This window comes from Cavia porcellus, unplaced genomic scaffold (assembly GCF_034190915.1).
Source record: "Cavia porcellus strain 051 isolate PalLab524CR breed Dunkin Hartley unplaced genomic scaffold, mCavPor4.1 scaffold_18, whole genome shotgun sequence".
NCBI lineage: Eukaryota > Metazoa > Chordata > Mammalia > Rodentia > Caviidae > Cavia > Cavia porcellus.
The window spans coordinates 61,912,026-61,919,028 of NW_026947501.1; the positions used below are offsets into that span (position 1 = coordinate 61,912,026).

The window sequence follows — 7,003 nt, forward strand, 5'->3', positions numbered from 1 at the left end:
TCCTTAAGGTTTCATTCCCTTTTGCTATTTGTCCTTACAATGGGGGAGAAAGGAGAAATGAAGTAACACCCCGAGTATTTACTGAGTGTGAAGCTAGGTGCTAAGGGCTTTTCTCACTTGATCTCATTTAATCCAAACCAAGACTCTATCTGAGTAATTATTACTCACTATCACTTTTGTCAGGTGAAGAGACTAAGGCTTGGAGAAGGAGGGTAACTTTGACTGTAACTTCCTGAGGTTAGAAGTGGCAGAAAAAAGAAACCAAAAGAAACGGGAAACAGAGCCTATCTGCCTCCGCCTGCCTGTCACCGCTGGAGGGCTCCTTCCTGCAAGCAGCCAGCAGGAGCAGGGACACACAGCCAGGTAAGCCCCGAGGAACGCAGGCCACCACTGGAGGCCCTTTGTTCCCTCGGGCAGCCATCACCCACCAAGAGAATCAGACAAACACACTGTGTGTCTACCACCATTGGGGGAGTCCCAGTGTAGATATACAGACTGAGAGAAGCAGCCCCACCTCCACGCACCGCTGAACATGAGGAAGCCTCAGAGTAGCTGCACAGGTCTGGAGAAGCCTGCCCCATGGCCTACTACTTCTCTATAAATCAGGGGTCAGAGGAACCCAGGCGCCTGTCCCATTCCCCTACACCACGGATGGCAGCCCACGTGGGAAGTAACTGGGGCTCCACAACCAGCTTGTTGGGAGGAACCCAGGCTCTTGCAGGTAAATGGATGCAACTGGAGATCATGTTCATGGGCCAAAGAGTTTGAACTATACACGTGAACTCGGGCATAAGAAACAGAAAGAGTTAGTAGGATTCAACAGCAAAATAGTTATTGTAAGAGTGAGAGGGGAGGGAAAGGTGGTAATAACTGTTAATTTCTTATTGTTTTGTCTTGAACTCTTGTATTGTTTTCACAATTTTGTTAGGTTTGGCTTTGCTCTATCTTGTTTTGTTAGATTTTATACTGTCAGACGGTAGGGGCAGCTATTTTGAACATAATGGGATGTATTATGGCAATCATGGTTGGCTTCCTATTATCTTGTTTTGAAGTCTTATAATTCTTTTATTTATTTGTTTAATTGGTTTTATTCTGTTTTGTTTTGTTTGATTTTATTATGTGTGATGGTATGGGCAGCTATTCTGAAGAAAGTGATACATTATGGTAGTCATTGTTGATTTCCTATTATCTTGCTTTAAAGTCCTATCATACTTCTGTTCTTCTGTTTTAATTGATTCTATTCTGTTGCTTTATTTGGTTTTATTATGTGTGATGGTATGGACAACTTTTTTGAGGAAAATAAGATATTATAATAACCATCATTCAATTCCTATTATCTGGTTTTGAAGACCTGTAATGCCTTCATTCTTTTGACTGGTTTTGTACTATTTTGTTATGTTTGACATTACTATATATGAAGGTATGGTCAACTATTTTGAAGAAAACAAGATACATATGGTAGCCACTGTTGATGTCCTGTTGTCTTGTTGTGAAGTCCTGTGTTGCTTGCATTGTTCTTTTCTGATTTGCTTTGTTCTGTTTTGTTTTCTTTTGTTTTACTTTCTTTAAAATAAAATTTCTATAAAAAATCAGAGGCAGTTACTGAGCACGATTTTAACTATTATGTAAGAACTTTTTAATTTTTCTGAGTTTATTAGGATATAACATACATTAGCAGCAAAAAAAGAAAATAGAAGATGTGATGATAAAATGAAAATAATCCAGAAGTCCACCTTTTCAGAAAAATAAGTTTGAAATATATTTTTTGAGAACTTTACCTATAGAAATTTTCTGATATAAAAATGTATATGGGAATGTATGTGCATATGTATGCATATATAATAATTTAGCAAAAGTGGGTTAAAGCTTGGAAAAGTATAGCATTTTGTTAACTTTTGGGTTTTTTTCAACTCAGTAGATGGGGAATTTCAAAATTTTGAGCTCCTGCCTTTTAAATTTTAATAACAGAATTCTGGCTTGCAAGGGGGCACGTGGGCATCTTTGCTGCGCAAGCCCGATGGCTGGAGTTGATTCTTCTTCCTCACAGGTTGTACATATTTTATGAGTAAGAGCAAGGGAGAGTTGAGGAAAGGATGGCTGAGGCAGTAATTGTCAAATGCAGGTAGTCAGTGAATATTTGTTATTTGCATTAAAGAATGCACAGTGCATTGCATTTTTAAAAATAGTTATTTTCTCTTTTAGCAATTTTGAAAGGATTTCAAATTCCTGGGGGTGACTCTACTGCTAAGAAACAATTATAATTGTATTATTCCTCCAGGGGCTACACCATTGGAAGCAAAATGATGAAGAAGTCTAATAGCCCTTGCGTGGAGAGGTGCTTCTTGCTGGCCTCTGTGTTTCTCTTTCTCTCTAGGTCTTGGTTAGCTAACAGACTCATAGCAGAAGAACAAAGACCATGAATAGGTAAGTTCAGAATTTAAAACAGTACAGATAAACAATTAACATGGAACATACTTTATCTGATTTGCATTCAAAGAAAGATCAATTATTTCAAATATCTAGCCGGGAAATCATTGTATCTGTGCACTAAAATTTGTGAGTGTGTTGTTCCGAGCATTGAACTTAGGACTTTATACCTGCAAACTGCATTTCCAGTTTCCATATAAACTTTTTTTAAGCTATTGACAAACTGTTTTCAAAAGGGTAAAGCCCTGCTATATTGTTCCCCAGCGATACCAGTTACCAACTCTCCAGTGACAAAAGCACTTGCTTCTTGGATATCCTTCACTTTTTGTTATTGGTTTAGTAAAAAAAAAAAAAAGAATTTTGTGTTGATTTTCATTTTCTTCATTATTCGTGAAGTTGAACACTTGTGTATGCTTTCTGTGATTGTGTAACATTTTATCAAGTGTTTATTTTCTGTAATATTGCTTCCTTTTGCTTATTGGTTTATAAAATTTAAAAATTAATTAGTTCCTGATCATTTTATTTTACAAATAGTTTCATCAATATTAATTTGATTAACTGTCTTATACAGATACTTTTACTGTTATGTTTGCCAATTTTTTGTTATTGGCTTCTGAGTCCTATGCTTAACTTTGAATATATTTTTATTTAAACATTCTCTCTCATTGTAGTATAAAAAGAATGGTCCCCTTTTACTATCATCTCTGTCTCTATTACCATGTGGCTCTGGACTCTCTCTCTGGAGTTTGTTTTTGAATATGAGATGTGTTCAGGATTGCTAATTAATAGTCTTCTCAATTCAGGAAAGACTACAGCAATTGATGAATTCTATCTACCTCAGACATTTATGGAAGAATGATAAAATGGATTTATTACCAAATGCTTATTTAACCCTTTTCTACTGTGCATGGGGCATTTTGTGTACTGAAATACAAAATTAAAGGTCAAATGATTGTTCTTTTGTGGAGTGAATTATAAAAAGTAAAAATCTGGGTATTGCAGCTACCCTGGAGGCTGAAGCTGGATCATCCCTTTAGTCCAGGGATTTGAGGACAGTCTGGACAGCACAGAGAGAACCTGCATCTTTAAACTTTCAAAAAAAAAAAAAAAAAAAAAAAAAAAAAAAAAAAAAAAAAAAAAACAATGTCAGGTAGAACTAATAAAACATTGCAATACAATAAAGAAACAAGTTTTCTGTACCCCAGATGCTCAGAGAAAACTTCTACTTCTCTGAAGTCTTGATTTTTAAGCTGAGACTTAAATGATGATTAGAAAATAGGATGAAAGAATCCTAAGAAAAGAAATTCAAGAGAGAAAAAGCAAATCCACAGACTCTCAATTTGCCATCACTGAAGTTGGACTGAAGGTGGAGGTACTGTGAGGAGGAAAGAAATGGAAGTGCTTGAAGAGGTAAGAAGTGTCCAGGTAGCAAGTGGCTCCTTGAGCTTGGTAAATAGTTGAGTTGCATTCTAAGTGGTAGGAGGCCCTGAAGGATTTTTAGTGATTTATATTTTAAATTTGTGTACCTGTTATTCCTGAAGCTGCTACTAGAGGGAAGCAGGAGGAAGTGGGGCAGTCACAGTGTAAGAACTCTGGGGCTGTGGGAATGTTGTGTTCCCCAAAAGGGAACAGAGTGTATATAAGGAAGGACTATCGCAAGAACCGTGTCGAACTAAGAAAGTGGATCTGACTGTGTTTCTATAGATAAATTTCTGAGATTTGTTTCAAAACAAACTACAGTTGAGCCATTCTGAAAGCACTGAACCATTCTGAAAGAAAGAGGTGTCTTCAGGACTGACAAATCAATGCTTTTTGAGTGGCCATGCGAACCTCACAGGGTGACAGGGAGGCTGGGGGATTCCCCAAAGAACTGAGACTGTAGCCTAACAATTTAGAGATTTTTGTATTTTATCAGTGCTCCCAAGGTATCAAGAGAAGCTCACCTACTCCAGCCATCCCAGGAGACACCAGTATGGACCAGATCACTAGAAAACCATCTGACAGCCAGCTGGATGCCCTGGGACATCTTTCTCCTAATGAAATACAACTGCAATTCAAATCTTTGCCAAACAATATGCTTGTTGAGCAGATCATAAAGGGGATGAGTGAAGAAAATTGAAAGTGTTTAATGATATCAGCCTCTGATTTTCATAGCCAAGATGGTTACCAGGTGAACATAAATTTGGGAGACCTCCCTCCACTGGTGATGCTTACATGGAAACACTTATGTGCTACATGAATGAAAGGGTTGGAATAACAGAAGTGAGTTCTCATTGTGCCTCAGTCACTTACTAATTCTGTTACTGTGGGGAAGTGATTTAACCTACCTGAGTCTCAAATTCCTCATCTGGAATGGGGAAGGGAAACAGTGTCCCCTTCCTAAGGAGGTTATAGGGTCAGGCGAGTTAACGCATGCAGTTTTTAACGAGGAAGCGGTACTGCCAAATCGGGCTTGTTGGCTCTGTGTTTAATGCTCCTGTGTTGATTGGCAGAATATTTTGTTAAATAAACTCAAGTAACTTATTTGATTTTGTTTGTGCATCTTCATTGCTTACTTCCAAATCATCAGTTGTGCTCCAGAAGTTGGAGTGGCTGAGTCACTTCCACTGGACCACACCAATCTGCAGAGCCATTACTCCTTTCTCCTTGAGTTATGGCCTAACTTCCAAATCAGAAGCCCCTGGCTCCTGTCACCACCAGTGCTCCAAACTCCACCACTTGGATCTTCAGGAATGATGTAATTTCACCATTTCCTCAAGAAGAGTCCTATAATAGCAAGAATGTATGAATGATTGCACCTACAGTAAACACTTTGGGAAAAATATGAGCAGTCAAATCAGGTTTCTGTAGATGACAACCTTAATTTTAAGACTAGGGAAATTTATGCATCAAAATTCCCATATAGCAAAATAACTGACATTATGCTTTCAATTTTAATATAGCAGAAGCTGAAACACAGCAGCAAGTGTGAGGATCTCAGTCGCAGAGGAGAGATGTTTTGGACACTTTGGGCTCAGGACATTATCTTCCTCTTAAGGGATGCAGTATATGATCTGGGTTGACTACTGAAGCTTGAAACATGGAGGAACTCTAAGACAACACTGTGTTTGTTTACACAGTGAATGCCAAAATTTTTAATTTCTCTTAGAATACACATTGCTAGAACGAATACTCCAAAGGAAAATTTAAACATCACTCACTGATTGAGAGAGGTGGTGACCTACCTACACTTTAAAGTTGAAAAGTAAATGATCATCAAGAGTTTTATTTTTAGGTAAAGCAATTTAAAAATGAGTATGTTGTTGTTAAATATTACAAGGAGTGGCTATGTCAGGCATCAAGGATAAGTATATGTATAGAATATGTATTTCCGATATGCCAAGAGGCATTTGTATTTAAGGCACTTTAGTCAATATTTCAGCCATTTCCTTGCATACTGAAATGTATTTTACATTTTCAAGTAGCAGCTCACAAAGTTAATCAATAGTGTATACCAATACCGTTAAGCAATTTTAATCAGACTTGAAAACACCTCAATTATGCTGCCCCTTCACCCCTCCTACAAGTGGTTGTGGGCTACAAGAGGTAAGTTACAAGAGAAAATACTTCTATCAGAGCTGATAGGACAATTCTATTAGTCATGTTTTTTCACGGATTCAGGTGTGTGTGCATGTGCATGTGTGTGTGCATGTGTGTGTGTGTGTGTGTGTGTGTGTGTCTGTGTGTGTGTAAAATGAATTGCTCATGCAATTGTGGATGTTGAAAAATCCAGTCTCCAGAGTGGGCTGGCAACTTTGGGACTGGGGAGAGCTGATGGTCTAATTCAGCAGTGATCAGATCAAGTCTAAAGGTGGTCTATGGGAGAGTTGTCTTTTACCTAGGAGAAGGATAGCCATCTTTTTCTATTCAGGCTTTCAACTATTTAAATGAGTTGCATTCACATTAGGGAGGGTGTGTTGGTTGGTTTTTCATTACTGTAACAAAATACCTGAGAGAGCTTATAAAAAGGAAAGTTTTGCATCAGCTCACAGTGTTAGATGTTGGTGGACCTTATTGCATTGGGCTCATAGTGAGGGAATACATTGAGGGAATACATTACAGTCATGAGTATGAGGCATAGCAGAACCATTCATCTCATGGCTGGGAGACACCTTCCAGTTTCTGTGCCTTCCAGGAACATCACAGAGCCGAAAACTTTAAACACATGGGCCTCTGCAGTGTCTTCCAGATCCAAGGCATAGGATTCTCTGATTCACACGTTAATATTATCTAAAAATGCTCTCTCCAAAACACCAGAATAATGTCTGATCAAATATCTGAGCATCCTCTGGCCCAGGTCAGCTGTCAACGAAATTAGTCTTTACAACAGCCTGTTCCAGAGAACATCTTTAGGTGGGAACATCTTTAGCCCAGTTTTCCCTGAACAATCCATGAACTCATCAGTTCAGCAGTGGCGCTGACATGAGTAATGGAGAAGGGCAAAGTGATGAATTCATCAAAGCAAGACATTTTCCTGTCCGCTAAACTTGGGGTTGTAGATAAAGAGAAGAAAAAAGCAAACCCCTTTAGTGTGCAG

The 7,003-nt window shown here is 38.3% G+C and overlaps 1 long non-coding RNA gene across 2 annotated transcripts; it reads left to right on the forward strand.

Annotated features, from left to right (window-relative positions):
• Window positions 1–369: 369 nt before the first annotated feature.
• On the forward strand, window positions 370–4,950 carry LOC106026529 (uncharacterized). Of its 2 annotated transcripts, none has more exons than XR_010040846.1 (3): window positions 370–721; window positions 2,279–3,837; window positions 4,343–4,950. It is a non-coding gene; the product is annotated as an uncharacterized LOC106026529 (long non-coding RNA). The 2 variants fall into 2 exon arrangements; XR_001200167.2 differs by having other exon boundaries at window positions 2,279–2,424.
• Window positions 4,951–7,003: the final 2,053 nt, after the last annotated feature.